The following is a 10,921-nucleotide window of genomic DNA, read 5'->3' on the forward strand; positions in this document are numbered from 1 at the left end:
AGTGTACCTACTGCTGAGATACAGTTTGGGTCTCTGTTTGAAAATGAGATGCCATCTCTAATCTTAAAGACCAAAGTGATGGTCCCACAGGAGTGAAAGAAGATGAAATAAGCAGGGATCCGTTTGAGGAAGGACTCTTCTTCCCCTTACCCCCTGGTTTGACCACTAAAATATAATGAGAGATTGTTTATATGTCCAAAGCTAGGAAAACCAGCTACAAAACCAGCTCTGCAGCAGCAGACTTTCTCGCTTTTATGACCTCAAGGGCTGCAAGGTTGACAGTAGGGGACCCAGACACCGAGGGGGCCTTGAATGTGAGGTGCAGACATATATGACATAATTAGGCAGCCTTTATGGGGAAAGCAACGAGAAGTCATTAGGACTGCTGTCTAACAAAGGGACACTTCCTGCTCCTACCCCCCTATTAAAGAGCGGCTTTTCAACTGTGTTGTACTTCTTTGATCCCCGAAGGCCCCTGATGTTTCGCTCACATCCTGTCATGAGATTTAATGATGCCTCATATGTGCACCAGGAGCGCGCCTCAACTTAGCATCGTTTGGGGAAAGGCATTGCAACACGACAAGGTTTTGATGTGGTTCCTCACCTGGCAAGGTTAGTGAGCGAGGCACTATGCAGGCTGCCGTGAGAGGCCTGATTCCACTCGGCAGTGGAAGCATTTGAAAGGAACAATCGAGAGACCAAAATATTGCCAAGTTCTTCGGCAGAAACTTTGTTATTATGGGGCTTGTAGTATCAGCTGGTGCAATGCGCAGGAGAGGGAAGAAAGAATTTAGTCTTGGACGGTCTTCTTTCAAAAGACTGGGGAATGTTTCGGAGGAATGGATCTTTTTCCAACCGATGGTTCCCTGTGATCACACCCACGAACAGCTGCTAAAAGGAAGATTAATAGGTCCTTAGGGACCATCCAGCCCATACCAGATATATCAGTCCTTCTACAAAATTCCTGGTAGGCAGTCTTCCCCTGTCTGCCTGAACACCTTTGGAGATGAAGAAATCCCCACTGCCAGGCAGCCCAGCACACCGTGGCTGCTCTGACGGTGTGAAAGTTCCTCTTCATTTAGTTGCCTCTTGCAGCTTTTAACACTGGTCCCAGCTGGGTGCTTGACAGCTACACAGAACAACCAGACTCTTCTTTGTGAGAGTTATTCAACTCTCAGGTGCCCCCTGAGCATTCTCATTTCCAGGCTAACGACCCATATCTGCTACTGTTCCTCCTGGTTTCCACACCCTCATGTGTGTTGATCCTTCTTGGAATGTTCTGGCAGCACAGCATTACCACCCTTGTTCTCTGAATGCTGATTAAGTTTGCCTTGGCCTCTTTGGTAGCTGTTAAGCTCAGGTCTCTGAAATGGAGCAATAGTGTCACCATTCAAAGGCAATAATTTGGGTTTCCTGTGAGATTCCTAAATGGGTCCAAGTTCATATTCCAAGGGTTAGCTTGTGTGAACATTTCCTTTCCCTCCCTGGCTAGTTGGATTAAAAGCAAGTCGAAGGCTAATGGCTTGGGCCTCTCTCTTTGGTGATTTCACCTACAGGACAGTCTGAGTGGCCCAGAAATGAATGCCAACGGGTTTGAAGTAAACTGTTCCTAACTGCCTCTTACTGGAGATGCCTCTCAAGCCATGCACTTTTCTCCTTCTGCTTTGCTACCGCCTTGTCAAAGCTCTGTCATTTCTCTCCCGGATTATAGCCAGAGCCTCCTAGTGATCCCCTACATTTATTGCTGCCCCTTAAACACAATTGCTAAAAACATTTCAGCAGCTTCCCATTGAACATTTAATAAAACACAGACTTGGGTTTTGCTCTTTGCCTGCCTGGCTCCTTTCCATCTTCAGACCTTAAATATTATAGGCTTACATCCTACACCCATGGAGAAGCCCTCCCATATCTCAGATTCCCTGTTATCATTGTCTGACTCTGCACTATTTATTTTATAGAACTGATCACAATTTGTAATCCTGTTTCTGATCTCCTCTTGCCTCCTCCCACCTCCTGATCCTCCAACAGGCCAGGCTTTTGTCTTCTCTGGTCTCCAATATATCCCCAGCTTTGAGCTCAGCTCCTGGTGCAGGATGAAGATTCAAGTATACTTGTTGAATGAATGAATAACTGAATGGATGGATGAATGGGTGCGGTATCATATTTGTCTCCAGCTGTCCACCAACTTGAATACAAAATTCGTTCTTGAGTTATAAACTTTAAGTTTTAGGAGAAACTTCTGAAGATCGAACAGTCTTGCTGAACTGAGCATCCCTTTTGCTTACTTTATTCTCCATGTCCCAAGATGGGGTTTTACTAGAATCTCATCACAACGTAAATAAATGCAGGTGCTGATTGTCCTGGTTGAATTATAGATCTTCCACTTAGATTGAGACTGCTTTTGTTTTCCACAGGCTGAGAATATTTTTTAAAATAACGCTTTGTTGAGCGTTTTAGTGCCTTATCTAGATGGAAAAAAGGAAGGAAAAAGAATTTGAAATTTTGAGCACCACTCCTCACTTTAACCTCAAAATAAAGGATTCAGATGTCTTCATTTTTTTGGTAAATTTTATTACCCTGCAACCCCACCCCAAATCACAGAATGGAGAGATCTGACTCTAATCAAACTGATGCTTTCAGGTAGAATGTCTGAACTGGAAAGTTTGTATTAGTTTCCTAGGGTTGCTGTAACAAAGTACCACAAATTAGGTGGCCTAATACAATAGAAATGTATTCTCACAGAGTTCTGGAGGCGAGAAGTCTGAAATCAAAGTGTCAGCAGTGTTGGTTCCTTTTAGAGGCTCTGAGGGAGAATCTGTTCCATGCCTCCCTCCTAGCTTCTGGAGGCTGCTGGCAATCCTTGACATTCCTTGGCTTGTAGATGCATTACTCCAGTCTCTGCCTGTCTTTACAAGGCCTTCTTCTTTCTGTGTCACTGTGTTCAGTCTCAAATCTCCCTCTCCTTTCTCTTAGAAGGACACCAGTCGTTGGATTTAGAGCCCATCCTAAATCCAGAATGATCTCATCCTAAGATCCTTAACTTAATTACACCCGCAAATGTTACCACACCAAGTCTGTTTTTGCCTGCCGCCCAGAAAGCCAAACACCAAGACGATGATATTGCAGAAAGAGAGAGGTTTATTAATCACAAGGCAGCCAAGTGAGGAAATGGGAGAATGAATCTCAAATCAACTTCCCCGAAAATAAGGACTCAGGGATATTTATGGGGCAGGGGCAAGGTGGTCCGAAATGATTGGAGGTGAGGAGAGATGAGGTTACTGAAGATCTGTGCAAGCGTGGTCAGGCTTCATGCCTCTTTGTAGGAGGCATGTTCACAGAATGGTGGCGTTAGAATGCTCTGAGGGTGGAGTTTTAACCTCTTGATGTCAAAAAGTCACTTATCAGACATATATCTGCATGGGACCAATTGATGGGTTGGTGGTCTCAACTGGCCTGAAGTAGACAAGGGGTTCCAATTCCTGAAAAAAATAGATCAAACACCCGTTACAATGGTGACTCAGGCTCCAGGGAGAAGTCATCTATAGGAACCTAGTGGGAGTCAGATAACATATTGCCTAAACAGCACAGTTCACAACGGGTAAGTTTATCATGCAGATTTAAGTCCTCTCCTTCTGTTCTGATAAGTTTCTAGGTAAGGCCATCCCCCCTTCTTCCTGGTACAGGGAAGAAGATACCTTTACAAATGGAGATATCCTTTACAAATGTAAATGTATCTTACAAAGGGGAACCAGAGCTAAGAATGGGCTTAGCAAGGACCCTCCCAGATACCCAGAGATGTCTATGGGTGATGGCCTGTTCTGGGGGCAGGCCTCCCATCCCAAACTCTTTTGGTCAGGTAGTGGGGGTGGGGGCCAAAGTGTCTTTCAGGTGGAGACATATTTTGAGGTGACCAATTCCAATTCCCCATAGTTACTAGCTGCTTAATCATCAATGGCTAACTGTTTGCTGGTTTCACAAAGACCCTATTTCTAAATAAGGTCACGTTCACAGGTACCAAGGATTAGGACTTGAACATGTCTTTTTGGGGGACACAAGACTAGGCAGTGATCCAGAGAGGCAAAGTGACTTGGCAAAGACGTACAGCTACTTATTGATGAAATCAGAACTACAACTCAGATGTTTTGGTCCTGGACAAACGCTCTTTGCGCTCTACTATATTGTCTCTCAAAAGCATGAACTCTCGGCTTCTTAGGCATCAGTTACATATATCTTTTTTTCTGCATTAGAGCCCCTTTTATGACCTGACAATTGACTGTGCAAGCCTCTGCAGGCCCAAACCACATTAGTCAACCTAGTCCAAAGAATGATCAAACTGGTTTGTATAGGTGATGTTTCTGTCTGTTTGGAAAAGAAGATAAAGGATGACAATACATTTTTTGCTGAGCTGATTATAGCTATCTGGCATAGTTGTATTTATGGATGTTCAATGGCAGCCATGCACAGTTTTGTAAATTAAAATGATAGTTTCCCCAACTTTATCTTTGACTGCTTGGTCTAGGAGCATTTGGTAGAGCCCAATGAGTAGAAATCAAGGTCAGAATGGTTGATTGACCAGAGGCCAGGTCTGTGGTCCTTGGTCACGTTCTGTCCCAATACACACCTTAGATGATCGTCATACACCAGATACCCGACAATGAGTCCACCCAGATTTTCACACAATCCAAGCCATTTTGCAGGAAAATAAAGCAAATAGCACCACAACAATTTTCTTTTCTTTTCTTGGTGGGGGAGAGGTATGAGGGGACTTGATATTCATGAAAGCATTTTACAAGCATGTGAGTAATAAAATCCATCTTTTAAAGATGTAATGCATTTTACAGGCTTTCTCAATCTATCCTTGTCTTCCCTCTTCCTTATAAAAAATTTAGCGATGATTAAATCAAAAAGAAAATGGAAGTGGTAATAAAATAAAAACTAACGAGCACCACAGTAATTTGTGATTGCCACAAGTATTAATGGTACATCCCTAACTGGCGCTCACTACTCCTGTGGCCTAGACAGGCGGGATATGAATGTCTGCAAATTCCATTTATCCAGGTTCTATGCTATCCCTTCCTCTCCACTCAAGAGAGCATTTGGAAGGCAAGTGACAGGATAGATAACTATAAGTAATCCATTCTTAAACCAGATTTAAGCTAAAGCTCATCATTACCTGGCCATGTAATAGAAAACCCAACTTGAAATTTCTTTAACACTAGGGATTCACCAACCTCAGCGTGTTACCTTGGTCTTCAGACTGGCATCCCTCATGGCTGCAAAATGGCCACTGTAGATGCATGCGTGGGATACCCAAGCATGAGGATATCCATCAGGGGAAGAAAAATCTCCTTTTCTTGTGTATTTTCTCCCTAAAGGAAGAAACCTTTCCTAGAAGCTCCTGGCAGACCTCCCATCCCATTTCATTGCAGATTTGGGTCACATTTGCACCCTAGACCAATCCCCAGTAATGAAATGGGACTATCAGCAATAGTTTAGCTCATCTCATAATCTATGTAGGGGTATAGGTTACCTAAACAAAATAGGGATTCTGTTCCAAAGGAACAAGGGGGTATATTAGGACGATTTTTATTTACAAGTGTCAAGACATCCAAATAAAAACGACCTAAATAATAATGAAAATTTCATTATCTCACATAACAAGAAGACCAGCAGTAGGTGCCTCCAGAGCTGATGGATTCAGCAGCTCAGAGACGTCAGGTTCCTGTTGGCCTCTCTATGACTCTTTTGGCTCTGCTGATATGATTAGTTTCACTGTAGCTGTCACAGCTCAAAGTATTGCCCACATTCAAATGCAGGAAGAGGGCAAAGTCCCTGGCTTATGTCCCTTTTTTAGAACACTGGAAACTTTTCTAAGGACCCACAACAGTCTTGTCCTTATATTTTATGGGCCAGGGTTACATCCTATGCCTGGGCCTAAATCTATCACTGGCACATGAATAGGATCAACACGACTGGTTTAAGCTAATCAACTTTTAACATTTACTCCTGGATGGGAGGGGAGTGGCCTTGGCTGAAGACACAGGGAAGGAAGGGAGGGTTGCTGCGAACATCTGGAGAATATGCAGACATCTGCCAGCAAGGAAAGAAGAGGATGGGACGACTCTTGGGTAGCCCACCACATATGAGAATCTTTATTTCTCTAGTAGGAAGAATTAAACTATATACCTAATATAAATGAGGAGTGTTCAGGTTTGAGTAGAAAGATTTAGGGACCACAGACTTCTCAGTGAGGAAGATATGGACTATTGTAGCTGTGGGGGAGGAAGAAATTTTCCTCTTCCCTTCTAGGTTTTTCTGGATGGTCTAAGAATTAAATTGACATGTGGTAGCATAATGGGAGAAAATTGAATAAGTTTAGTAACATGTATACATGGGAGAAACCCAGGAAATCTGAGTAACTCACCAAAAAGCCTGAAACCATCACCTTAAATACCATCTTCAGTTAAAGACAAAGGAGGATGTTGAGGGTAGTGGTTTGGGATGTCAAAGGGGAAGAAAGCAATTCACATGGAGATGGAAAAGCAAATGTTTGGTAAATAACTGTTTGCCATGTCTTGCAAAGACAATGGGACGTGGAGAGGACTTTGATCAAATGGGCCTTGCTAGGTTCCTCCCTGTCTATCACACCTAGTTCATGTTATACTATAGTTATCTATGGTGATAGCTTCTATCTTAAATTCTTTTTTTTTGTGAGGAAAATCAGCCCTGAGCTAACATCTGCCAATCCTCCTCTTTTTGCTGAGGAAGATTGGCCCTGGGCTAACATCCATGCCCATCTTCCTCCACTTTATATGGGACGCCGCCACAGCATGGCTTGACAAGCAGTGCGTTGGTGTGCATCCGGAATCCAAACTGGTGAACCCTGGGCCGCCACAGCGGAGCCCGTGCACTTAACCGCTTGCACCACCAGTCCGGCCCCCTATCTTAAATTCTTTTAGGCAGTTAGGGGAAAGGTTGAAGTTTCTTCTAGAGTTTTTTGTTCTTAAAAATAATCAAGCCAAAGAGACACATTTTTGGGTAGCTTATTCTGCTCCCCTACATCCTTATAGCTACCTCATGGGAGCAGCAAGCAGCATTGCTGGTTTCAGGATTTCTTCTTTGGGCTTGGAGCAGAGAGGAGTGGGAATCCTTTAGGATATATGGGAGTTATTGAGATGGGCTGCTCAGAGAGCTCCCCTGGTGGAACTCGGGCATGTAGGGATGGGAGTGGCTCAGGCCTCCTCCTCTAGCCCAGCTCCCTGATTTACAGCCAGGAAGGGAGACTCATCTCCCATACACACCCTGAAGCTGCCGGTACAGGGGTCTTTCTTCACCCATTCCCTCCGAGTTGTCTAGAAATGCCTCTGGGACCTACAAGTCTTCGTCCTTCGCTTTTCCATAAGACACTCCTGAAAAGTAGCCAAAGCAAGCAGGAGGGTTGTTGATAACATCTTTTCATCAGGATGTAAGACAGCTGTGCACTTTTCCTCTTCCTGGGGCTCAGATCTTGAAGGCATCCATTAACTCAAGTCTCAGCTCCATCACCTTCTAGTTTCTAATCTTCAGCAGTTTGACCTAAGTTAGCTCCCCAGTTCTGTCCCTGGTTGGCCTGCATGCAGAAGGGTGCCAGAGCATTGTTGTTGAGGAGTGGTAAGGCCCTGAATAAGTCTTCTCACAATGAGGAGGCCTAAGTTCTTCATGTCTAAAATGGAGATAATTATGCTCGCCTTGAAAGAGCAATGCATACCATACAATGGAAGGGATTTGTGCTGTGCATGGGTCTCCTTCCCTTTTTCTTCTTCCGAGCTTTGCACTCTCTCATTTATGTTTTATGATCTGCTTGTTTGTTTGGTTGTTTACTTATTTATGGCAGTGAAAGCTGGGACCCTTTACCTGATTGGGGGAGGGGGGTTCAAAAACAACTCTTCAGAACTCATCTTTCATTAAGATTCACCCAGTGCCGTCAAATGGCTCTGGAGGCCTCTCCTACACGGGAGCTTTAATGTGGCAGGTATGAAAGCAGCTCAGACCAAGCTCGATCAGCATAATAATGAAGCTATGGCTGCAGTGTTATCATCCTCAAAGGAAATAGCTGGAGTGGTCATAGAGCCTTTAACAAGTACTGCTTTAGGATAAACAAGGACAGAGTGGGCGATGATAGATGGCAAATGTGGAATATTGGAGGGGGCATCAGAAGGGGTGGGAACTGGCAGGGGAAGTGGGGAGGGAGCTTGTTTGCTGTGCTTTTGCTTCCTTCCTAAGAGGTGTTGTCTGCAACCACAGAACTTCCCTTGGTAGTGGCCCTTTAGAAATGCATTGGGATGTATGTTTCTAGAAAAATTTAACACTAGTGTCTGTTCTGGCTGTAGAAGAAAAAATACCCAGTCCACAATAGTACAAGCTCTTTCAGATGTTCAATAACCCCCGAAAATATGCTGGGTGGCCATTATTATCTCCTTTTTACAGGTAAATGCCTATCATCCGTCCGTCCGTCCGTCCGTCCATCCAACCATCCATCCATCCATCCATCCATCTTCTGTCTTGCTCCAGAAATGATTTAAGGCAGTTTCCAGATGAAGTAACCAAAGTCCCAATGCTAGGAAGAGGCAGTGTGTAGATTTGAACTCAGATCTGCTGTCACTCATCCCCCCATACCATGATTCTTTGTAATCCCTTAAAAGTTCAGACCAAGGACCATATGTCCTAACTCTTGCAGTTAATTGTCAAGAAACAGGTTCAGCAGAATTCTCGTGGCTGATCTGCAGTTACTCCCTCCAGCTGTTTTCTCAGCTGAGGGATCCCAACATGAATATAGTGTATGCTTCTACAGAGCCATTTAATTGGCCATTGGTCCAATTTCAGCCAGTGGAATAACTTCAATTTGCACATTTAAGCTATTGGCTATTTTTGCCAGATTTCTTAAAAACAGGGATCAGCTGTTCCCTCATTACACAGACATGGAAAACAGCAGGAAAGCTGAAGCACACTCAGGCTTTCTCTGGCCATGTAAAATCAAACACTAAGTGGAAGGAATAGTCTGGATAATTCAAGAAAATCTCCTCAAGCCCCTCCCTCTCCTTTGCCAGCACGTGCATATAGAGTGGGAAGAAAGAAAATCTCTGTTGAAAGCAGGAATGGACTGCAGCTGGTTTGCAGTACTAGATCGGTGGCATATTTCACATTAGGCGAGATGGCTCTTTGTTTAGAAAACTATTTTAATGGCCTCTTTGGTGTGAAAGATGAAGTCTCCCCACCCCCTTCCCCCAAAGCATGATTTGGAAACGGGGTGAGACAAAGGGACATCAGAATTATTCTGCATAATAAAGGTGAGAGAACACAGAAAAATGAATGAGGAGGGGAGTGATGAAGAGACAGAAGCCATTTGGTGGAGGAGTGAGATGCTAAGAAAGACAGTTGTCCATTCAGGGAGACCCTGGGGTGGAAATGGCCCAGAAGCTCTAGTTTGCAATTGTTGGTGGTGTTGTGTTATAATTCCCTCTGGAATCCCCAATCTTTAGTTAAAACATCTGTTTGCAATATGCAACTGCTTTGCCATGGGTGGTGCTTTGGAGATTTAACAAGAAAAGTGCTGCACCTAACATTCAGCTTGGTACAGGACACAAAGAAGAGAGTGACCCCTGAAGGGGAGATATGACAATTTGAGAGATCACCACAAACAGGAAATATGAGGGATGGGTGACCACAGAAGACCCTTGGGAATCAACCAAAAATCTTTCAATATGTAGTATGGGGCTTAAGTCAGATTTCCTCCCCAATTTAAAAGAAGTGAGGAGGGAGTCAAGATGGCGGTGTAGGCAGACTCTGAACTCACCTCCTCCTGCGGACACAGCCAATTTACAACTACTCATGGAAAATTTACCCCTGAGACAGAACTGAAAACTGGATAAGAGGAACTCCTGCAACAAGGGACAATCCTAATTGAGGTGGAAGAGGCAGAGGCTCCCTTCTGGAGAGAAAAAACACCACCTTCACAAGCCGCCAGCTTCGCAGCTGCCCGGGAGCAGCACACAGGTACGCAGCCTCCCTGGAGGAGGGGGCCCTGAGCCGGAGAGCGCCCCTGCTGTAGGCATTTTGTGGACCCAGCACAATCGAGACCAGCAGCGTAATATCTGACTTTGCCTGCTACTAAAACATTGGGGAGTACCCCCAGAAAAGCTGGTTCACAAAGAAACTAAAACCGGTTCTTAAAGGGCCCACGTGCAAACTCACCCGCCTCAGAAAGCATCCTAAGATCACCAGAAAGAAAGGTGCACGGTGCTTTGGTGAAAAGAGACTCACCTGATAGGCCCTGAGTGCATCTCGGTGAGACCTCTCCAGGGACTGGGACATTGGCGGCAGCCGTTGTTGTGGCCTGGTGTGGGCGTGCTGACACAGATGCCATTGGAGTTCTCCCTGGGGCCTGATAGCTCAGGTCTGCCCCACCCACTAGAGCACTGATTTAATCCAGGTCAGCCAGGGCGGGCAGCTCACCCTAGAGACTGGCGCCACCCAGCAACTAGCCCTCAGGCAACTTGTGGGCCTGCATAGATTGGTGACTGGATTCTCTGCAGCCTGGCAACTGAGCCGACTTCAGTGGGGCAGGGCGTGCACAAGGAGTGGGTGGAGAGTGTGGGGCAGTGGCAGACTGTGTGGGGCTCCCGCGGTGGAGAGACTGGGTCTGCTTCGGGAGATCGGGGCGCGCACACAGGGCAGGACTGTGTTGACTGTGTGTGTGGACCTGTGGGCAGCAGGGCTTGTCAGCTGCAGAAGACTTGTGCTTCTCAAAGACCCACATAGGGTGTTTGCCCCACCTTCCCAAGTCTGAAACAATTGGGTGCTCCTGTGCCTGAGGCCAGCCCCACCCAGCTGCAATCCTCAGAGAGCTGACAAGAGACCTAAAGGCTGGAGGCTTATAGCAATT

At 45.3% G+C, this 10,921-nt stretch overlaps 1 long non-coding RNA gene across 1 annotated transcript; it reads right to left on the bottom strand.

The window, feature by feature from the left end:
• Positions 1-3,120: 3,120 nt before the first annotated feature.
• LOC131399074 (uncharacterized) lies at positions 3,121-10,447 on the bottom strand. Its single transcript, XR_009217057.1, has 2 exons — positions 10,300-10,447; positions 3,121-3,479 (listed from the first exon to the last, which is right to left on the bottom strand). It is a non-coding gene; the product is annotated as an uncharacterized LOC131399074 (long non-coding RNA).
• Between the last annotated feature and the right edge of the window lie 474 nt (positions 10,448-10,921).

Source organism: Diceros bicornis, chromosome 37 (assembly GCF_020826845.1).
Source record: "Diceros bicornis minor isolate mBicDic1 chromosome 37, mDicBic1.mat.cur, whole genome shotgun sequence".
In the NCBI taxonomy this organism is placed as follows: domain Eukaryota; kingdom Metazoa; phylum Chordata; class Mammalia; order Perissodactyla; family Rhinocerotidae; genus Diceros; species Diceros bicornis.